General features: G+C 37.9%; 1 long non-coding RNA gene across 1 annotated transcript; it reads right to left on the bottom strand.

Moving 5' to 3' along the window:
- Nucleotides 1-2,100: 2,100 nt before the first annotated feature.
- Nucleotides 2,101-24,055, bottom strand: LOC123667499. Its single transcript, XR_006745434.1, has 4 exons — nt 24,046-24,055; nt 23,146-23,155; nt 20,332-20,337; nt 2,101-2,193 (listed from the first exon to the last, which is right to left on the bottom strand). It is a non-coding gene; the product is annotated as an uncharacterized LOC123667499 (long non-coding RNA).
- Between the last annotated feature and the right edge of the window lie 423 nt (nt 24,056-24,478).

The raw sequence follows: 24,478 nt of genomic DNA, 5'->3' as shown, positions 1-24,478 counted from the left end.
AAGTAAAGTCAAGGCAATTTGCGATATGCCTACACCTAGCAATGTCAATGAACTACAAAGATTTTTAGGAATGGTCAATTATTTAGGTCCATTTATTGATAATTTGTCTCAAAAAACTTCTTGTCTAAGGTCTTTATTGTCAAAAAACACAAAATGGTCGTGGTCACATGAACATGAGACAGAATATAACAGTTTAAAAGAAATTATAACAAAAACTCCAGTCTTAACTTACTATAACCCTAATAAAGATATTACACTGTCAGTCGATTCGTCAAAAGATGCAATGGGTGCTGTCATTTGTCACAATAGTCAACCAATAGCCTATGCATCAGCATCATTAACTCCTTGTCAACAATCTTATTCTCAAATTGAGAAAGAACTCTTAGCTATATTGTTTGGGTGTACTAAGTTTCACCAATACATATACGGTCGTCAAACATTAGTTGAAACCGACCATAAGCCAATTGTTTCATTAATGAAAAAACCTCTTTATGATATACCACCTAGGTTACAAAGAATCATGATAAGACTTCAACCTTATGATCTTAAAGTCTCGTACAAGCCTGGTAAATATTTATATATAGCAGATACATTGTCTAGAGCTGCATTGTCAGAACAAACTTTGAAAGAAGTAGATCAGGAATTAGATTTGCATATAAATATGTTAATTAATACATTATCAGTCAGTCAAGAAAAACTAAAAGAAATTAAAGAAAAGTCAATAAAAGATGAAGTCCTAAGTCAAATAATTACATACTGTCAAAATGGTTGGCCTGAACACAAAAGATGTGTTTCACCGTCGGTCAAACCATACTTTGATTTAAAACATCAAATATATGTCATAGATAATATTGTATTCAAGGATACGAGCATAATAATTCCGTTCAATATGCGTAATTATTTACTTAATTTAATTCATGAAGGTCACCAAGGTATAAATAGTTGTATAAGACTAGCTAAAGGTACGATTTATTGGCATAACATTAACAAAGACATAGAAAAATTTGTCAGTCAGTGTCATATATGTCTTACATTCCGCAGTAGCAATAGTAAAGAACCACTAATCTCTCATGATTATAAACTTTTGGCGTGGAATAAAGTGGGTATGGATTTGTTTGAAATAAATAATAAAAAATACTTAATTGTCGTAGACTACTTTTCAAAATATCCGGAAATTGTTCTTTTAAACTCGTCTAATTCTAGTAGTGTCATTACTCATTTAAAATCTATTTTTGCACGTCGTGGAATCCCAAATATTGTCATAAGCGACAATGGTCCTCCATTTAATTCAAAAGAACTGAGTGATTTTATGAGAGAATGGTATATTCAGCATATAACTTCTAGCCCATATCATAGTCGTTCAAATGGACTAGTTGAACGTTCAATAAGAACTATAAAGAACATCTTAAAGAAATGTTATTCTGATAAAAAAGATCCCTATCTTGCCATATTACAATATAGAAATACTCCTAAAAGCTGTGGTTATTCTCCAGCACAAATGTGTATGTCACGTAGACTTAGAACTAGGATACCTGTCTCAGATTCAAATTTGAAACCTAAATATATTAATTATAAAAAATTAAAACAACAAATAGATACGTATAAACAAAAAACATCACTTTATTATAATCAACATGCAAAGTCACTTCCTTCTTTAAAACAAGGTGAAAAAGTTTACTTCAAAAAACAGCCAAATAATGCTTATAATGCTTGGATTCCAGGAATAATTTCAAAAGTAGGCCCAGAGCCACGTTCTTATATAATTTCAAGTCCAGAAGGTGAATTTCGTAGGAATAGAGAACAGATTCATTCGCCAAAATATTCGCAGACTATTCAAGTTCCATCAAAGCCATCACCTAATTCACATCATTCTCCATCAAATTGCAATCCATCCTTGTCGTCCAGTACCTCTACTCCAGTAAAATGTTCCAAATATGGTCGTCAAATTCGTAAACCCGATAGATTTTATTAGTTAAGTAGTACACAGTACATTTGTTAATCTAATAAATAATTGATTGATTGATTGGTTTAATGGCTTTCAGTTGTGCCAAAGTAGCACGGTTGATTCCGCCAATGTCACGTAGAGTGGAGAACACACGAAGGAGATTAATTGGTCAGTGCAGTAGAGATAACAGTCTCTATTTAATTTTGAAAACAGGCAAAATAGTCAGACTTTCATTGTTACACCATAACCTAAAACAACACAAACATTTAATGTTAAACTAAGACTACAGCTGTTAGTAACTAAACTATTACAAAATAATTACACTAGGACAGACACATGATTTATTTACAACTTAATTTTATTTATTTCAAAATATTTACACAAAAATCTACAATAGGGACTAAACACCAACATTAACAAACATTGAACATTTATAGGGCGGGGAATATCATGGGGAAGGATGTCGTATATAGGACGGATGAGTTTGGGACAGGAAAAAAGGATGTGGGAAACCGTGCCTTCGTCAAGGCCACATTCACACAATGAGTGGTCACGAACTCTGATTTTGGCCAGATGAACAGGTGTACACGCATGGCCAAGACGTAAGCGACATATGCTAGATGTTACCCAACGACGAGCATGTCTATGAAGAGAAAACCAAGGGCGTCTTGGGATGTCTGGTTGTATATTTGAGTAAAATTTACCCTTTACCAATTTTGATGAACTCCAAGATAAATTCCAGGACTTGTCCATATGGATTTTGGCTAGGGAACGAAGGTCTTGGCAGGAGTTTTTGTAGTGATCAAGGATACCAGTTTGGATTGCAGCTTTAGCACACGAATCTGCTGTCTCATTGCCTGCAATGCCTGAATGGCCTGGAATCCAGACGAGCAGAATATGCAGACCCTTTTGACTGCAAGAGAGCAAAGCCTCTCTAATCTTAAAAACAATAGAAATTTTCAATTTGCTACGAAAGGGATTTTCCTTAATGGCTAAGAGACAACTTAGTGAGTCAGTGAAAATTACTGTCGGTCCTAAGTCATGGGAGAGGGCAAAGAGGATGGCTTCCAGTATAGCAATAGCTTCACCGGTAAACACAGATGTTTCAGGGGGACACTTAAATTGGAGAATGATTTTAAATTTAGGGATCCAGCATGCAGCACCAACACAGCTGGACGGGGAAAGTTTAGATGCATCGGTATATATATGATGATGATTTAACCAATTTTGATGAAGAATTTCTTGAAATTTTAACTTTATACCAGGATCTCCTTTTTTCAGACCCAAATCTGTGACGATAGGAACATTGAAGGTAAGGGCTTTGAAGGAAGTAGAGAATAAGGGATTGATACAAAAGGTTGAAAGAGGATTTGGGAGGTTTGAAAATTTGGTGTAGCTGATTAAAATGTAGGAACGTGGCCGGTTTGGGTTGCAGAGTTGGGAGAGCTTGTTGAGTTTAGGCCAAAGAGGATGGGAAGACAGCTGTAATGATTTTATGACAAAACGATCGCTTAAAAATTGTCTTCTGATTTGCAAAGGAGGGTCAACACACTCAACCTGTAGGGCATTAGTAGGCGACGATTTCATGGCACCTAGGATAATCCGTAGGCTTTTGTATTGGATTTTATTTAACTTTTGTGATAGTGACTTACTAATAGGGTCTAAAACAAACAGACAATAATCCATATGACTACGTACGAGGGCATGATAAATTAATTTTAAGCAGTAGGGATGTGCACCCCACCATACACCTGATACTGCTCTTAATACATTAAGTGATTTTTCACACTTTTTGGAAATATATTCTATGTGGGAAAATCCATTCAGTTTGCTGTCGAGTATTATACCAAGAAATTTTGCCTTGTCCACCAGGTTGATGCGCTCACCCTGATAAACCAAATCAAAGACAGGGGCTACTCTTTTCCTGGTAAAGGTGACAGCCTGGCATTTGTTTATCGATAAAGATAGACCATTGTCACCCAGCCACTGGCCTAGGTAATGCAAAGCAGAGTTAAGTCGAAAAGATAAATTTTCTACTGAATTTGAACTATGATATAAAACAATGTCATCTGCATACTGCAAAATGTTACAAAAGCTATCAACAGACATATCGAGTTCATGTGTATAAATACTATAGAGCAAGGGACTGAGGACAGAGCCTTGAGGGAGACCCTTCCAGATAAATCTGGGAGGAAGCACAAATAGTGGATGTCTCACAGATATTGTTCTGCAAGATAGCATACTACATATAAAATGAACCATTCTTGGCGGAATACTCAGCTGGTGCATTTTCTGCCTGAGTATCGGAAGAAGGACACTATCGTATGCAGACGCTACGTCCAGAAAAATGCCTACAAGATATTCTCCCTTAGCAAAAGCTAATCGAATGTCTGTTGTGAGTAAGCTTAAACTGTCAGTTGTGCTGAAACCCTTCCGGAAGCCAAATTGGGAGGGAGACAGAATGTTTCTACTTTCCACTATCCATTCCAGGCGATTTTTCAAAAGGTGCTCAGTAACTTTTGCCAGAGTAGACGATAAAGCAATAGGACGATAAGAATTACTGTCTAAGGGATTTTTACCTTGTTTTAATATTGGGATAATAATTTGAGACTTCCATGATTGCGGGACGATTCCTGTCATAAACAAGGTGTTAATTATGTTAAGATAGCAATGTTTTGCTTTATCATTTAAATTTTGGATAAGAGAGTATGGAATGCCATCTTCCCCAGGTGTTGAATCTTTCAATCCATTCAGAGCACACTGAAGCTCAGAAAAAGAAAAGGGGGCATCCATTTCATCCGAGATAGATGCTGGCATTGAAGTAAAGATGTTGTCCTCACAAGGGACAAAGGGAGGGGCGAGTTTGTCTGCAAAATCATTAAGCCATACAGAAGGATCATTAGAGGATAGGCTATCAGAGGCTAGGGAGCGGCGAAATTTTTTAAGTTGGTTCCAAACTAGACGTGGAGGAGAGCGGGGAGTAAGGGATTCACAGAAGCGAACCCAACAAATTTTTTTCTTTTTTGACACCAAGCGTTTAAACTTGGCATCCAATTTTTGATACCTGATAAAGTTTTCAGGGCACATGTTCAGAGAGTATGCCTTTTCTGCTTCCGATCTTAGTTCAGCCAGGCGTTTGCAATCCTCATCCCACCAGGGGGTGGAAAGCAAACGTGTTTTTGAGTGGTGCTTTTTAGGAAAATGGGTATTAGCAGAATTTAAAATAGCATTAAGAAAAAGATCATAACAAATTAAAATATTTCCATCATCTTGAGAATCAGGGAGGATGTCAATCATGCTATCAACAGATTCAGCATAAGGAGAGAAATTAGAAAAATTCAATTTAAATTTATGAATAGGGATAGGGTTAGAAGGCAGGGAAGGTCGTAAGTGCATAGCAAGGATAATGGGAAAGTGATCACTGCCAAAAGTGGATGGGAGGGCTTTCCAGGACAACATAGAAGCTAAGGAAGGGGAGGCTAAGGAAAGGTCTACAGCAGATTTGGGGTTCTGATTAGGATAAGCTCTCCGAGTTGGTAAACCATCATTGAGAATGCAAAAGTTGAATTCATCAAAGACGTCCAACAACAGGAGAGCAAAACCATCAGTAAGGTGGGATCCCCAGGAGGTGTGATGGGAGTTGAAATCTCCCATGACAAGAACAGGGCTAGGAAGAGAGGAAAAGATAGAACGGATTTCAGGGATAAGGGAAGGACTAGGATGAGGAATATACAGAGATAAAAAGGAAATGTCACAGGATCTAACAGCAACAGCATTGATGTGCTGGCTGGGGGAGGATATGGGGATTTGGGAGAAGGGGATTTTGTGCCGAATAAGGATGGCACTACCCGCATACCCATCACTTCTGTCATCTCTCAAACAGTAGAAACCCGGAACCCGAAAACGAGAACCTGGAACTAACCATGTTTCAGAGATGGCAATAATGGCAGGATTATGCAGGTTGATTAAGGATAGGATTTCATGTTTTTTTGGGCGGATGCTCTTACAGTTCCATTGAAGGAAGCTGAGTGGGGCCATTTTTAAGAATAGAAAAGAGTTGAGCAAGTGATGCGGCAACGTTGGGCGGTAAGGACATATCATTACATGTAGTAATAATACTGAGGATCATTTGGACGAGGTTTTCTAATAGGTTACTACTATAAGGGGTTAAGGGACTTTGAGGGTTGTTTAGTGCACAACCATTAGGGAGAGAGGAAGGGATGTCACCTACAATGGATTGATGGGCTTGTTTATCGTACCCTTTGCCTAGAGCGGCTACAGGACGAGGATAATGCGTTACCGTTTTACGATAGGACCCATTTGGTGAAGAAGGAGGTTGTGTTGAGGAAGTGGGAATATATACGGGGGGAGTGAACATTTCCTTTGTCATCTCTGCATATGACCGACGAACAGGAGGATAGCGAGAGGATGCTTCTATATAGGATATGTTATCCGTGGACATATCGGTTTTAATTTTAATTTGACGGAGGTATTCAGGACAGTCCTTCTCGGTTGTAAAATGCCTACCAGAGCAATGTAAGCAAGTGGCATTTTCTTTAGTTACGTCGCATGACTCACCTGTGTGCGATTGTGAACACTTGTAGCACCTTGGCTGTGACCTGCATTGTGTCTTAATGTGGCCAAAACGGCAACAATTTAGGCACTGTATGGTAGGTAAATTATAGGTCTCAACTGGTAATGATGTATGGAACGAATAAACTCTACTTGGGAGGATTTGACCTCTAAAAGTTAGAACCACTGACTGGGTTGGGACCCAAGTGACTACGCCTTCCTGAATGTTTTTGCGATTAAGCCTACGAGCTTTCATAATTGAACCGCAGCCAGATGGGAGCTCTAATGACTCCACTAATTCCTCCATTGACCAGTCAACCGGAATACCCTTTACAAGACCCATTCGAGTTATATTGTAAGTCGGTACAGAAGCATTGAACTTACACATTCCTAATATGGGATTTTTTAAGAAATCATTTGCAGTTTGAGCTGAAATAAATTCAACAGAAATCTTGTTTCTGCCTACATTTTTAACGCCGTCTTTCACAACCGAGCCAATTTTGTGTGTGTGTAAAAATTGGCCGAATTTCAAAGCGCGAATAGTAGTTCCTGAGGCTGGGTCTGGGGTTTCACGGGCAACATGGACAATGAAGGGACCTTTGTCGTCATCAGAGTAACTCTTAGGGCCTTCGGAAAAGGATGGGTGTGTGTAAAGAGACTGTATTGACGGGCTAGCCGTGGATGGATGTACAATAATTTTTTTAGAAGAGGAGTCGCTGGAAGAGTTAATAGCTGGGCGTTTTCTCATATTTTGATGAGAGGAAGAGGATTCAGATGTAATTCTATCGTCAGTAGAACCACCCGTATCTGGCGGGTCTGGAGGACGATCGAGATCCATATTTAAAATTAAATATATACACTAAACTTACAACACAATTATAATTAAACACTTACCTACAATAATAATGTTAGTTTAACCACTAATCCCACAATAATCTACTATTTACACTGTAAACAATAAGAAATAAGACACCAAGATCACTAAAACACGTGTGTTGACCACAGCTAACGCAAGCGGATTCTCCTAATAAATAATAAATAATTATATATGTTAACTTGTCAATTGTCATAGTCACTGTCAAAATCGAAATTAAATGTTATTTGTCATTATGTCATAGTTGTCAACTTAAAATAAAATGTTTTTTGGTCAGTCTTGTAAGCACAATGTATACATAATAATAAAATTGTCTACTAAATGTATTTTTTTTTTGTGTTCAGAGGAAAAATGTATTAGATAATATAAGATAAATATAAGGATTGTAAATGTATTAATATAAGGATTGTAAATGTATAACGTCTACTAGATAATTTGAAAAATTTACTTTGTAAGGGAGGTGTTAGGTAGTCATTGTCTATGGTTTTGATTTATGGTTAATTAAAAAAGAAATAAAGATTTCCTTCCCTTCCGTCTATGGCTTCAACTACAGTGAACACGTCTTTCATTAAACCCTTTCCTATATTAAATATTTATATAATTAATATATACCAAGAACATTACAGATTTCTAACAATTGAGTTGAGAATACATTATAAACAATTAACATTTAGAAGGTCCAAAAATTACTTCCACTAAATATTTAAATAGGTAATCGTAATATCTCGCTGTCAACTCTATAACTCGCACGAGAAACGAAGTGTTAGCGCGATCTAAATCCGTACAGCGCCAGCTCGTATCATGTTTTGATACTAACTCGTGAACGTAAATCCGCCCCTTGTTACAACGTCCTTTAATATAAAATATTTTAGTTTTTTTTCTTTAATTGTTTGTACGTCGAGTTTAACATAAATAATTTAAAGAGAAAAGTCTTGTTCGATGAAAAACTATTGTCATTATTACAATGGTTCCTGTCTGATAACACCTAACTGCAGATTTATTTTGCCACCGGCCGCAAACTTTAATATGCCTTTGTAACCCAATTTTACTAGTTATTATAAAACAGAAAAAAAAACAGTTTCAAGTTTTAATTTTAACGCAAATAATACGCAATAAACTTAACATTCCAGCAACAATAAAAGTAAACTGACAACCATTATCCTAATGCCCTCTTTGGTGTTTTGTGAATGAAACTCCTCTATTTATGGTAGAAGATCCAAACTTAAGCCGATCTTAACCGAGCTGATAATAGAATCAAACATATTTATAATAAATTAAGTATATTAGATAATATATTAAAAATGGGTTGCTTAAAAAAATCCTGGACTGACTATTTTTAATAATTTTTTAAAAACATTTTTAATTGAAAATTGCAACATCAAGATAATAAAATTTTCTTAATCTGTCTTGATAGTATGACACGTATAGAGATTTGTGCTCGGTTCTGCTAAGTCGACAAAGAGAGAATGATTTGACTTATCTTTCAATTTCACGCCTCCGATTGCATTTTATGTACGATGTTACATACAATTTCGAAAGACTAACGTATTGATATCTTAAAAGGTACAGTACATAATGTTTGATATTGTTTAGATTTATTTTGCTATCTTTGTATAATTATTGAAGTATTATTTTGTTCCATCCTTTTCGGTTGACTTTCTATTAATTGTTCTCCACGCAGGCGATTTTTGTTTTTTTTTTTTTAATTATTATTTTATTTAGGTCTTTTTAGTTAGACAAATAACATAATTGATTCAATTCATTAGAAGAGTTTACATCATGTGGTTGATTAAGTAATTTTTTACCGACGAAAAGAAAGGTAAGAGGTTTTAAAGTTGCCACGTATATTTTTTTTATGTTTGACCATGCATAACTTTTTACAGAGTAGTTTTAATTTGATAATTCTTTTTTTATTGGAAAAGATACACCCCGAAGTTGATCTATTGGCTTACAAACGATGTGATGATATGAGCTAGTTCCCATCAGTGTTAGCTTTAAAAACATTTTGCATATTGTACTATACTTTTTAAATTCTTGTAAGGAATGAAATGTTTAAATAATTATTCTAGCGTGATTTCAAATGTGTAATCTATATAAAACAATTTTCGAATATTGTTTATTGTTAAATCGAATAGACTAACAATGAAAACATGTAAGTTTAAAATCCGTTTATAATTACATCTCTGATGCACAGCAGGTTTTGAGTATTTCACAACACAATGAACGCTAAATTCATTGCGAAATTTTCTGTTTGGCAATCGGAGTTTTCAATCACCCGCGCTTGTTATGATGGATTTAGAAGCAACTAGAATTATCACTTCTGTTGTTTCGTGTTCCATTTTTTGTATAGTGAAGATAATTAAGGTGAATTGTTTTTTATTTTTTATTTTATTTAAACATTAATGACGCCGCGTTGGCGCAACGGTCACAGCTATTGATTGTGGTTGTTGCGCTGGCGATTGCGGGTTCGATTCCCGCACATGACAAACATTTGTATTGGCCATACAGATTGTTACCGATGTCTGAGTGTTTGTGCAGTCCTTGTGGGTGCACCGTGCCTCGGAGAGCACATTGGGGACACGTTGCATGTTTTTTTTGTTGGACCGCTTGGTCAGTTCCGGTTGTTTTCATAAAGTATGTACACCTGATAGCGATCGTTACTCATAGTAGGGAATATATTCACCATCCCGCATTGGAGCAGCGTGGTGGATTAAGCTCTGATCCTTCTCTTACACAGGGAAAGAGGCCTATGCCCAGTAGTGGGATATTACAGGCTGAAGCGTTTAACATTAATCGGCTCTGAATGTCCATACTTTTTATTATACACTAGCTGTGCCCGCGACTTCATTCGCGTGGAATTTAACGAAAAAGTTTTTATTTAGTTCACAGAGGTATAAAATAAATAAATTTGTAAACAAAAACTATCATTCTAGTATAAAAAGGAACTCGTAAAATAGACGAAGGCTATAGCGAAGTAAATCTCATAAGTAACAAACGTGATCGTACCTCCCGGACAAGCACGTAGTTACATAGAACAAATAGTGACCACCCTCGTACGAACAATTCAATATATCTGACAGAACTAGCGACCTCGACAATACTGGACAGTAATGTATTGGATTCACTCACGAAAAGCTCCGTGACACTGTAAATTAAACAATCCATAAATATTTAAATTGAGATAACAATATCAAATGAAACACAGTTTTTGTGTGAGGTCTTTAATTGCAATGAGTACTTTAATTGTAATGAATACTTTAATTTTAAAATTAGTATTTTTTTTCGTTACCGTACCTACTGTAATGTCATACATACATCCTGTGTCTACTTCCTATCTCCCAACTGTATAATAACTCCAAGGATATAGTACTGTGACAAACGAACGATCAGCGAAGTGTTAACAATAGTGTAATAGAGTTTAGAAAAGAAATGTTAATTGTAGTAACCATTATTCTATTTATTCGTAATAAAATTGCTTAATCGACGTAATTATTAATCAATACAAGAAGAGTTAGTTAATAAACTTACTCTCATTCCGAGCCCGAATATTTCAGCCAGTAGGGCGTCAAGTGGGACTCCAGTGTTGTTGTTCGCGGCGAGGAATTCCAATTAGAAGTACATACCTGTCACGAGGACAACGACTCACGTGAATATTTCAAGGAATAAATTACAACCTTCTAATTTACCCATTAAAGACCGATAGATGGGTTGTTTAATAATAATAATAATAATAATAATAATAATAACTGGGACCTACCTATCGCCACAGACAGGACGATACTGGCGAACAAGCCTGATATCGTGGTGATGGACAGGGCACGGTCGAGGGTATTTTTAGTGGACATCACCGTCCCGCATGACGAGAACCTCGTGAAAGCCGAGACTGAGAAAAAACGTAAATATCTGGATCTGGCGCACGAGATTGTCGACATGTGGGGTGTGGGGTCTGCTGAAATAATCCCTATCGTAATATCTGCCAACGGTTTGATCCCGGTTAGCCTCGCTCACCATCTGAGGCAACTGGGGATCCGGGACGGTTCGCTCGCAGCCAGGATGCAGAAGGCGGTGTTACTTGACTCGGCTAGGATTGTCCGCCGGTTTCTCAGCCTACAGCCCTAACCCCCGGCCGTTTGATCTCCCTGCCGGGGCGTATTCCTCCACCCGCTTATATTTATATATGTAAGTATAAGTAAATTTACTATATTATTTATATAAGTAGTTATTATAATATATTTATCTATTATGTATCTATTATATATTGGGCGGGCGGAGTGACATTCAGGATTATAATAATAATAATTTTATTTAATTAAGACTTACAGTCCACTTGTTAGTAACATTTAACTTACAACTACGTTAGTATACTTAAATTAAAATTAACAATTTACCAATTTACTTGCTTAACCTTTCTTGCCTCACCACTACGCCAACAAAGTGCTGAAGCATAGGCTCAGCAAGCTTAGCACTGAACATTTTCAGAATTTTGTTAGAACTGAGCCGCATTCTGTTTAATAAAGAGGCGGTCCGTTTCCTCAAGATTTCGAAAAAGGAGTCAGTATTCGCTTCAGTAAACATTGCAGACGCACTACAGAAGCGTCTCAGTCCCAACAAAATCCTAAAACCATTGTTATATTGCACTCTAAGTGCGTCCAGCGATTTTTTACTATACCTGGTCCACAGGGCACACGTATAAAAAGTTTGACAGTATGCCTTAAACAAGGTTATTTTAGCATCATTGCTACAGCGAGCAAACCGGTGGGCCAGCATATTACATCTGGCGGCAAGTGCCCTTCGTTCACGTTCTATGTCAGCATGATCTTTGAGATCCTCGGAAATGTAATGACCTAGATATTTAAAAAGTTTTACCCGTCTTAGTTGAACATCGTTTAGTTTTAACACTGACTCATAGTCAATTACGCCTCCGCGGACCACAAAAACAATGTACTCACATTTATTTACATTGTACGTCAGGCCATGTGTTACCGCGTATTCTTCACAAATCTTTAATAGCGTCCTAATAGAGCCAGCCGACGGACCCAGCAGCACCATGTCATCTGCGTAACTAAGATTATTTAGGCAAATTCCATCAATCCAGCATCCAACACGTCTGCTGCTGAGTCCCACAATTAGCTCATTTACATACAAATTGAAAAGCTTAGGTGAGGTTATACCCCCCTGCCTCACCCCGCAATCCAACCGATAAGTATCTGATAAGGTTTCGCCCCACTTTACATAGTTTTCTTGGTTTAAATACCAATATTTTAGCAAAGAAATCAGTTCGGATTGTATACCTGCCTCACGGAGTTTCCTCCATAATATGTCGTACGCTACTAGATCGAAGGCTTTCGAAAGGTCTAAAAAACAGGCATACACCGGTGTCTTTCTGCTTGTGTAGTATTGGGCAGTCTGCTTTAAACACAAAATGGCACTTTCCGTTGAAAGATTGGGCACAAACCCAAACTGCGCGTCGTGTATATTTAAATATCGATCCAAATTTTGGTCTATCAGACTGTCCAACACCTTAGCAAGTACTGTAGCTAGAGATATTGGCCTGTAGTTATTTTTATCAGAAATATCTCCGATCTTATTCTTAACTAAGGGGATCACCACTGTTTTCATCATATCAGCTGGTAAGTAAGAATGTGTTATACATAATGAAAAGAACATTGCTAGCACACTATAAAGATGGATTCCCGCATGCTTAAAGTTTAAAGTAGAAATAATTGTGTTTGCTGGCAAACGAAAAAAAAAAGACTTCAATTACATCAACAATTAATACAACGTAGGTAGACAAAAAAATAGTCAAGTAAATATTAATAGCATTATAGAAGATTACTTCAAAAGTTTAGAATCAGACCAGATCCCAATGAAATTTAAATGTAACCACATGATAAACATCTGTTTTCGATTAAATTAAAAGTCATCAAAAACGGTACACCCAGTAAAAAGTTATGCGGATTTTCGAGGGTTTCCCTCGGGTTTTCTGGGATCCAATCATTGGATCCTGATTTCCTTATCATGGTACCACACTTAAGATATTTTCTTTCCAACAAAATAAGAATTACCAAAATCGGTTCATAAACGACGAAGTTATCCCCAAACATACATACATAAAAAATATATATACGGTAGTGCGAAGAAAAGGGAGGATCCTCCGACCAGACGGGTGTTGTGTCTGGCGGACTAACGCCCCGACGGTTGTTGTCGGGATCTTGTATATATACTTAATCACTTTGAAAACTCTGATAGCGCGATGTAGCATACGTCAGTTTTCTCTTATTACGTAGTTTGTAGTCGTTCGTATTTCGCGCGATAGATGTCGCCACATCACTCCCCTCCGAGACCGGAGGTCGATAACCGACGCTGATGATGGGTGGTAGTGTATTTACTCACGCGCCACATCAGCCCCCCCGGAGACCGTTAAGGTCGAAAAAAAATATCTGGGAATCGTACTCGTCTTCCTGATCGAGTTCGACGATCCTCGATATTACTAGGGTATCTCTCCTTTACATTCGGGGCTTCCTCCTTAGACGGAGTTAGGTCACTCAGCAGAAATGCTGGTTTCAGCCTGTCAATTGAGACGGTGGTAGGTTTCCCTCGAATATCTATAGTGAAGAATTTGTCTCCACGTTCAACGACGACAAAAGGTCCAGCGTACGGTGCTTGTAAGGGTTTTCGAATGAAATCTTGCCGTAAGAAAACCTGTGGTGCAGATTTTAGGTCTTTGCTAATGAACACAGGTGCTGTTCCATGGTGAACTACTGGCGTGGGCTTCAGCTTCCGTATGTTGTGTCTCAACCGGGAAAGAAAATCGGTGTAGTCCGTCACTTCTACGGGAGAGCTATCGAGATCGAAAAATGCACCAGGTAAACATAGGGTCTCTCCGTAGACGAGCTCGGCTGATGATGAGCTTATGTCTTCTTTCCAAGCCGAACGTATTCCTAGGAGTACTAATGGAAGCACTTCGATCCAATCATCCTTGGCGTGGCACATGATCGCCGCCTTTAGCTGCCGGTGGAATCTCTCCACCATTCCGTTTGAAGCTGGGTGGTACGCTGTGGTCTTTAAGTGGTTTACACCTATTATACGTGACAGTTCCTTAAATAAAAATGCCTCGAACTGCTTACCACGATCTGTTGTGATCTTCTCCGGACAGCCAAAACGTGATATCCAGCCAGTGACAAAAGCATTCGCCACTGTGTCAGCTTTGATATCATGGAGCGGTATTACCCTGTGGCCAACGTGTAAATCTGTCTACGGCTGTAAGACAGTATCTATAGTCCTGTGACACGAGCAAAGGTCCGATGAGGTCTATGTGCACATGACTGAATCTGTTCGACAGAGGAACAAATGTATGTACAGGGGATCGAGTATGTCGTGAAACTTTCGAACGCTGGCACGAAAGACAGGTGCGAGTCCACGCAGCGCAATCCTTCTTTATATTAGGCCACACGTACTTTTGTGTAACCAATCTTGTTGTTGCCTTGACACCGGGGTGACTCAAACCGTGAATGCAGTCGAACGCTTGTCGACGGAACTCTGGAGTCAGGTAGGGTCTCGGCGAAGAGCAGGAAAAATCACAGTAAAGTTTCTTACCAGAGCCAGAGATATCTATCTTCTGGAGGTCCAGTGAAGAATTATTGTGATATAAAAGTTTCTGCAGCTCGTCGTCTGTCAACTGCGATAAAGCCAGTGCGTCTAAGTCTATCGCGGTAGAAATTTCATCGGTACGTGAGAGAGCGTCAGCGACTACATTGTCTTCACCTGCAACGTGCTTAATATTAGTCGTGAACTGTGACACGAAATCGAAATACCGAAATTGGAGTGGTGAACAATTTTCTGAGGCCTTTCTAAAAGCCGAAACAATAGGCCTGTGATCAGTATATATGATAGATGAAATCCTTACCTTCAACCATATGCCGGAAGTGTTTCACACCTGCGTAGATTGCTAATAGCTCTCTGTCAAACGGGCTGTATTTTCGTTGTGCGGTATTAAGTTTTTTAGAGAAGAAAGCAAGAGGCTACCACTTATAGTCTATCCTCTGTTGTAATACCGCACCAATTGCATTATCCGAAGCGTCGGTCCACAGCGTTAAATCAGCTGTCGGATGCGGATGTGCTAAAAGAGTGGCTTGAGCTAGACTTGTCTTGCACACGTCGAAAGCCTTCTGAAGCTCGGTCGACCAGCTAACAGGTGTACTAGATTTGACAGCCTTACCCGATAAGAGTTGATGCAATGGAGCCTGGATTTTTGCTGCGTTCGGAACGAAACGACGGTAAAAATTTGTTATACCTAGGAACCTTCGAAGTTCCCTGATGGTCTTCGGCTGAGGAAAGTTCTGTATAGCATCAACCTTCTGTGGAAGTGGTCTGGTGCCTGCTGCTGACACGACGTAACCCAGGAATTCCACTTGTGACTCTCCAAATACGCACTTAGACGACACCGTGGTCCTGCAGGCGCTGAAAGATTTGTTCTAGGTGTATTCGGTGCTGTGTCTCGTCCTGGGAAGCCACAAGGATATCATAAATATAAGGGTAGCAGAATTCTAAGTCTCTGAGTATCTCGTCCATGAAGCGCTGGAATGTTTGAACGGCGTTACGAAGGCCGAAGCTCATGAATGGAAACTCAAACATTCCGAATGGAGTCGTAATTGCGGTCTTAGGTACATTATCTGGATTTACCGGGATTTGATTATACGCCCGGATCAAATCTATTTTACTAAATATTGTACAGCCAGATAGATTATGAGCAAAATCACCGATATGGCGAACCGGGTATCGGTCAGGTATAGTGCGTGCGTTAAGTGCACGGTAGTCGCCGCATGGCCGCCACTCATTATTTTTCTTAGGCACCAGATGTAACGGGGACGACCACGGGTTATTTGACCTTCTAGCAATACCTGCTCTTACCATATCCTCAAACTCCCTGATAGCGATGCGAAGTCGATCCGGTGCTAACCGACGAGGACGACAGTGCACAGGAGGTCCGGAAGTCGTGCGTATGTAGTGGAGGGTGTTGTGCTTTATCACCCGTGAGGAAAGGTCTCCAGCTGGACGAGTGAGATCCGGAAACTATGATAGCAGGTTATGGAATGGTGAAGTACCTGTAAAAGATTTTATTTGGCACAAGGCATACGATGCGGGTTTAGCAAAAGCACTTAGCGATGTAACATTGTCTATTAAGCGATGATGTCTAGCATCCACAAATAAATTATAATGCGATAAAAAGTCTATGCCTATAATAGGTTTAGTGACGTCAGCTATAACAAAACGCCACGTAAAAGCTCGCCTGAGTCCAAAGTCTAAGCACAAGTTCACCCAACCGAACGTATTTATTGTGGACCCATTGGCAGCGAACAACTTATAGTCTGTCTTTATGCACTTCCTATCTCGAATATACTTATATGGATACACACAAAGGTCTGAACCGGTATCTATTAAATACTGCACCTTACTCTTATAGTCCGTAACGAAAACGCGGCCACCGGCTATACTATCATAGTCACGCGTTGCCGCTTTCACTGACTGCTTGTCTCGTTTCCCGAATGAAACGAACACGGTGGGCGACACTTCGTTGACTGCTTTCCGAAACGTCGATGATACCAGCAATGCCCCGAGCCAGCATCAGAGCGGCTCCGGGACCGTTGACGCCAGCGAGGGGAATACGCTCGAGTTCTCGAACGCGAGCGGGGCCCGATGGACAGCTCCGCAACTTGCCGTGATAGGTCATCGACTCGCTGAACAAGCTTTTCTATTAGCGCCATCGAATTTTCCGTCGGTGCCGGAGTTAAAGTCGATGTTGCTGCTACTTGTGGTTGTAGAGATACCTCGTGAATCTTATCCACTATTTGCGCCACTGTGTCTAAGGGGAGATCGACTTGAGCTGCAATAATCGCCTGAACATGACTAGGCAAACGGTTCGTCCACAGTGAACGTATAAATTCGTCCGGTACATCAGCTCCAGCTAGGTTCCGCAGATGGCGAAGAAACTGGGATGGTTTCCGATCTCCTAACTCTTCATGAGTAAGCAATTGCCTTACACGCTGCTCTTGTGATGCTGATAAACGCGAAATTAACTCGGTTTTTATTTTTTCATATTTATTATCAGCCGGCGGATTCGTTATAACGTCTTTTACTTCGCACACGTATTTATAGTCCAAATTGGCGATTACATGATAGAATTTCGTTGCATCACTCGTTATATTAGCTAAAACGAACTGACCTTCTAATTGCACAAACCATAACGCCGGTTCATTAGGCCAAAAAGGAGGTACCTTAACGCCAACACGACACACCTCTTCTTTTACGTTAGCGGTAGCCATTTTTAAATAAAAGTTTTTACAACGCACACGAATGTCCACTATATCGCGATATCACGTCGGGGTCACCAGTTTGGAGGAGGTGTATGAGGAATCACGTCGGGGTCACCAGTTTGGTATTGTGAAGAAAAGGGAGGATCCTCCGACCAGACGGGTGTTGTGTCTGGTGGACTAACGCCCCGACGGTTGTTGTCGGGATCTTGTATACTTAATCGCTTTGAAAACTCTGATAGCGCAATGTAGCATACGTCAGTTTTCTCTTATTACGTAGTTTGGAGTCGTTCGTATTTCGCGCGATAGATGTCGCCACATCCTCCTTTTTTGGAAGTCGGTTAAAAAATATTTGGGCTATTTTTAAAATAATTTTAGTCAAATAACTTTTACATCCAGTTTTTCTGCGTATAAACAGTGATCATAATCAACCAACAAAGGAATATCCTAGTTGTAAGTAATATTACTGAGAAACTTCCATTTAATTTTTCGTATATTAGTTTGCTTCAAGTGTTGACAAGTGACAACAGGGCTACAAAATTATATACCTCTACAACGATGTATTTATCTATAATAATTTTAGTCAATATAATCGGTACAGTTACACAAAAAAACCTTATTTTGTATCCTCGTAGCCATTTTAAAGAATGTCAACAAAATAATATTAAATCCCTACTAATATTATAAATGTAAATGTAAGTTTGTTTGTTACGCTTTCACGCGAAAACTACCGAACCGATCATCATGAAACTTTGTACACATATTCGTAGAGGTGTTAGAAATAACTTATGATACTTTTTATAAAAACAATCAATGCAAGCGAAGCCGCGGGTTAAAGGTAGTAAAAAATAAATTACCTAATTAAAGATTCGTAAAAATAAATCAAAAATAATTGCAAAAATACAAAAATAAAGTATGTGTGTACTTATGCACGTAAGAAGTTATACTTCATTGGCTAGCTAACGTCACATTGCTTCTTCTTCGTTGATTAACTAACATCAGGGTGTCTTTTTGACGGTATGCAAGAACTGCACAAAAACCCAGATCACGGCAAATATCTGTATCACCAATACAAATGTTAGTCATGTGCGGGGATCGAACCCGCAACCACCAGCGCAACAGGCACAAACCAGTGCTGCGCCAATGCGTCGTTACTAAAGTAGTTCAGACATAAAAACAGACAACCAAACGAATTTATTAATTTAACATTACTCTCATACGACTAAGAACAAAAAAGTATACCATACGAAGGAGCACGGTTATACAAATTTTGTACAAAAAAGTTAAAAGGTCACATCTTAAATAATGTTATAAGACTCTTAAATATTTTTATTTATTACTAGATATGCCCGCGACTTCGTCCGCGTAAAATTAAAAAAAATAGTCATTGTTCAGTTCGCAGAGTTATAAAATAAATAAATTTCTAAAATAAAAGTAGCTTAAGTTAGTCCTTACTGTATCAGATATCTGCCAGTGAAAGTCCCGTCAAAATCGGTCCAGCCGTTTCAGAGATTAGCTAGAACAGACAGACAGACAGACAGAGATACAGACAAAAATTTTAAAAAGTACTTTTGTAACTTTTAATATTACAAACAGACACTCCAATTTTCTTTATTTGTAAAGATGTTGGTATCATAATAATGTGTATTTCATTTTGTTCTTGAAGTGACTATTGTTCTGTATTCATTTATTTATTTTTATATTTTTTTTTTTAGAAATCATAATTTATAACAAATTTGTTATTGTCATACCCTCATTATTGTTGGTCGAAATTCGTATTGTTCTTTATTTATTTTTTCAAATGTTTAATATAAACTGCATTTTTTTTAGAAACAGATTTTAAACCATATATTATGAGATAGTTATGTACCAGACTTCATATGGTGTTACTTTATGCTTAAAAGACTTAGTGAAACATTATAAAGCAAGTAGGTAACAGTGATTGGATACCAACGTAAAGTGACTGCTCCATTTTTAATTGAAGTCTTCATCGACTTTGACTCCGTTGTGTAATTAACAAGCGCTCTTGTCGAATCGCTTTGACTTGCAATTCAAAGAGACTTTGAGCTTTTGTTGTTCCGTGTTTGAACCAAATTAAAAGTTATTTAAATATTCTTTTAATGCCATTCGAATGAAGGATGCCAGTCGGCTATAAAGCTTGAATCTCGAGTTTTATTTGGTACCACAAGGTTTATTAAATTTTGCAGGGGGGCATATATTAAATTTATAATGTATAGGCGGGCCAGGTGCAAATAAAAAAGTAGTATACGCATTTTAAAACTTCCTTAGAATAATTGAGTGAAGTCATAATAATTCTTTCCGTAACACATTGTAATCGCGGGCCCTATCTTTGATATCCCTGCTCTAAAATATCGCGGAAAACATTACTGTTAACTATATGGTCATGAAAAATGGAGATAAAACACCACTTCAGAATAGAACAACGCTAGATAAATCATCCTAACGCCACTGTACAAGAATAAGCAAAAGTAAAAAAGAAAACACAAGTAAAAAATATACAGGTTTACAAAATAACAGTGCGGGCTTATTAGAGATCGAACAAGTTTGGTGTCATAGTGAGCCAGTGTGATCTCTTTCCTTAAAACATTGGAACACTACAGTAACAGCACTTGAAACTCAAATAGAAAACTCAATTATCGTTGTGCGGAAGAACCTAACTCCGCGCACGCGGTCACGAAAGTTAGATAGTTATCTGACACTGATACTGCAATTTTAGTGCTTTAATTGTATCGTTACAATCATCTTATATGCTTTAAAACCATTTTATGTCATTTTATGTCAGAATTGTCTTCTAATGTCACAAGATGAAATGGAAACAGTATTCAGGTGAAAAACACTTAATATGTATGTTATATGATATTTAAGACGTTTTACCGTAAATTTTAAATGTTTTTTGAAATAAATTTTGATATTAATTTTTAATATTATTTGTATGAGAGTAAAACATCATTTGTCAAATCAAAAACCTCAATATATTTTTTATCTAAAAAAAGTAAATCATTAAAATGTAGACTTTAGTAAACGTTCACATAAAAGCCAATTGAACACCATTTGAGATTAATGAAAATAAGACTCGTTTGATCCTCAGAAAATTCAGTTTTTAGTAAAAGTCGCGAAATTATATATAAATATAGAACATCACCCTCTCTCTAATAAGTGAGTAGGAGCTAGTCTATTTTTTTTGTGTTGTTAATTATAAATTTTTTTCTAAAATAAATTTACAAACAATATGTAAGTACTTGGATTTATTATCAAAGTTTAAGAACTCTCATATTTTTAGAACTCTTGTATTTACTCCACAGTAAAAAAATTGAACGTGTTAGTTTGGGCTATCGCTTATAAAGTTTTAAAATATTTTTTCATTAGTATTCTACTTGTGCGAAATGTTTAATAGAAAAAATTAAAACTTGTACGCAGGAAATAGTTTTCTGTCGTTCAGACAAGCGAGCGGAGACATAGTCAAATATTTCAGTTTGTAGGTATTGAGTGCTTCATCATCATCGTCATCATTTCAGCCTATCACAGTCCACTGCTGGACATAGGCCTCCACAAGTTCACGCCATTTTTGGCGTAAATTCATGTGTTTTGCCCATAGTCACCACGCTGGGCAGATGGGTTGGTGACCGCAGGGCTGGATTTGTCGCACCGTAGACGCTGCTGCCCATCTTCGGCCTGTGTATTTCAAAACCAGCAGTTCGATAGTTATATATTGAGTGCTTAGTAAAACTGAAATAAAATATTTTTGAATATCATATCAAAAATTTACCGCTCCAGCGGGGTTCGAACCCGCGTCTCCGACTGACCGTGTCGTAGTTCTAGCCAATTAAGCTATGGAACGATGCACCCGCTAGAGCGAAATTTTTAATATGATGATTTTTTATTTTCGGTTTAAGCGAACCGTGGCGCCGTCTATAGTGAGTTCTTTACAGAGACCCGTAACTATTCAAAGTTTCATATTACAATGAAAATCTTTGACAGAAGACGACACCATGCTATTTTTAATATGTACGATTTTATTTTTGTGTTACCTACACATTAGGAATTCTAAACATTTTTGAATATCATATCAAAAATTGATCGCTCCAGCGGGGTCCAGTCGGAGACGCGGGTTCGAACCCCGCAAATCAAAATCGTACATATTGAAATAAAATATATCACTTATATTTTACTTGTAGCTTAACATTACTTCCACGCTATTATTTTTATTCGTATAGGTATTGTCAAGTTATTGAAAAATCACAGCTCCTACTGGTATTGTTTCCCTTGTCAGTTCATTCGCAGTAGATAGCTCGCGGCGCTAACGATAAGTTAGCGTTGCTTGAAAGCGGTTCTCGTGTGCAGCGCCGCGGGTGTCATTCGAAACTATCTATTGCTACGAGTGTATAACTCCATTTTATATTGGTGACCAAGTCTCTTGAAACACAATATTGCACTGAAAACTTTATAAGCTTTATATTGGCTAAAATAACTTACGCGTACTATAATACTAATCTAATATATAAAATATATAAAATAATACTAATCTACTAAATAAAATTCTCGTGTCGCGGTGTTTGTAGTTAAATTCCTCCGAATCGGCTTGACCGATTCTTATGAAATTGTGGGGTATATATCGGGTAGGTCTGAGAATCGAACAACGTCTATTTTTCATACCGCTAAGTTATAAAAGGGGGCGGGGGATTGAGAAGGTTAATAAAATATATGGCAAACGTTTGGGGGGGGGGTCAGCTAGTAATATATATGTAACATATTTTAAAAAAAGGTTTTAAAACTAAGGATTACAAAATGTAACTAAAAAAATCAGTACTTACTAACTTTATCGAAAGGAAAGATAGGAAACTTTAATTACTTATTTCTTTAACATCAATTAATTTGTTTAAAAGAACAACTATCATGTGCTTTTGGGTTTTTTCGCTTCAGCCTGGAATATTCCACTACTGGGCATAGGCCTCTTTCCCCATACAGGAGAAGGATCAGAGCTAAATCCACCACGCTGCTCTAATGCGGGTTGGCGGATATATTCCCTACTATGAGTAACGATCGCTATCAGGTGTACATGATAACAACCGGGACCGACGACTTAACGTGCTCTCCGAGGCACGTTGGGGAAACCCACAAGGACTGCACAAACACCCAGACCACGGCAAACACCTGTATGGCCAATACAAATGTTTGTCATGTGCGGAGATCGAACCCGCAACCGCCAGCGCAACAGGTACAATCCAAATCGCTTTTGGGTTATTTAATGTAAATGATAATTATTTTGACGTAGAAAACGAATTGATTTTTATTTCACTTGGTGGCTTCAAGCAAAAACTGGGACGTGTGGATTGAGAATAAATGAAAAATATGGTCGTGTGGCTTACACTGGAATTGAAAAACCAATGTCAGTACAAAAGCATAAATATACATCTATAGCCAACTCTACACATTCTGTGTCAATATTGTTAAATATGTTTTTTTAAATAATAAATAAGTGTGGATACTTATAATTTTTTAAGTAATGAAGGAATTGTTAATCACCAGGTGAACGACGTTCTAATAAATTGGCTATTACAGTAATGACTTCACTATTTTTGTAGATAGTGCAATGAATAAAATTCACAAAATTATAATCATCATTACATCATCATCATTACAGCCTATACAGTCCACTGCTGGACATAGGCCTCCACAAGTTTACGCCAAAAATAACGTGAACTCATGTGTTTTGCCCATAGTCACCACGCTGGGCAGGCGGGTTGGTGACCGCAGTACTGTATAATATATTTATTAAAATTGATTTAAAATGTAACGTTTACCGAATATTTGGTTACGTGCTCACTGCTTTCAAACTTGTTACTATTCTCTGTCATATACATAGTATAGCCACCTAGCCAGTATTCGGTGTTCGTTATAGACTTTGACGATTATATAAGTTGAAAGCAGATACTAAAATGCTGTGTGGTAAAGGCAGAAAAAATATTGTGTGGCTACGGCATTAAAGAATATAGCCACCCCCTCTCTTCCCGTGGGTGTCGTGAGAGACGACTAAGGGATAACACAGTTTCACTACCACCTTGGAACTTAAAAAGCCGACCGATGGCGGGATAACCATCCAACTGTTGGCTTTGCAATACACAGGCCGAAGACGGGTAGCTGCGTTTTTGGTGCGACAAACCAGACCTGCGGTCACCAACTCGCCTGCCCAGCGTGGTGACTATGGGCAAAATACATGAGTTCACGCTATTTTTGGCGTGAACTCGTGGAGGCCTATGTCCAACAGTGGATTGTATTAGGCTGAAGTGATGAGTGATGAGACACTAAAAGGATACTACGCCTACGCAATAAAGTTATCCGCACATTTGTTATGAAACGTGGCAAATAGAAAGTTTACGAGAAAACTGATGAAATAATTTGTAGTCACGAACTAAAGTATGGAATGAAATCCTGAACTACGTAAAAGGAAATTGAATGAATGTGTAATTTGAATGTGGATAATGAATGAAGCTGTACGATAACGGCTTGTTGTGCTATTACTTATTTCATCTCGCAACCACTTACGCCGTCGTCTGTTAGTAAGGTCATTAACCCGTCATTAAATAATATCCGACTATAATTCGCGATTAAACTTATATAATAATAAATAAATAAATAAATAATGATGACATTCTACATACCTACTTTTGTTTAAAATAAATTTGTTTCTGTCAGTCTAATTCAAGTAGAAATTAACTAAATTACTTTATTTATATATACTTTATTGCACTTAACAAT

Source organism: Melitaea cinxia, chromosome 28 (assembly GCF_905220565.1).
Source record: "Melitaea cinxia chromosome 28, ilMelCinx1.1, whole genome shotgun sequence".
NCBI lineage: Eukaryota > Metazoa > Arthropoda > Insecta > Lepidoptera > Nymphalidae > Melitaea > Melitaea cinxia.
This window is presented reverse-complemented; position numbering and strand designations above follow the sequence as displayed.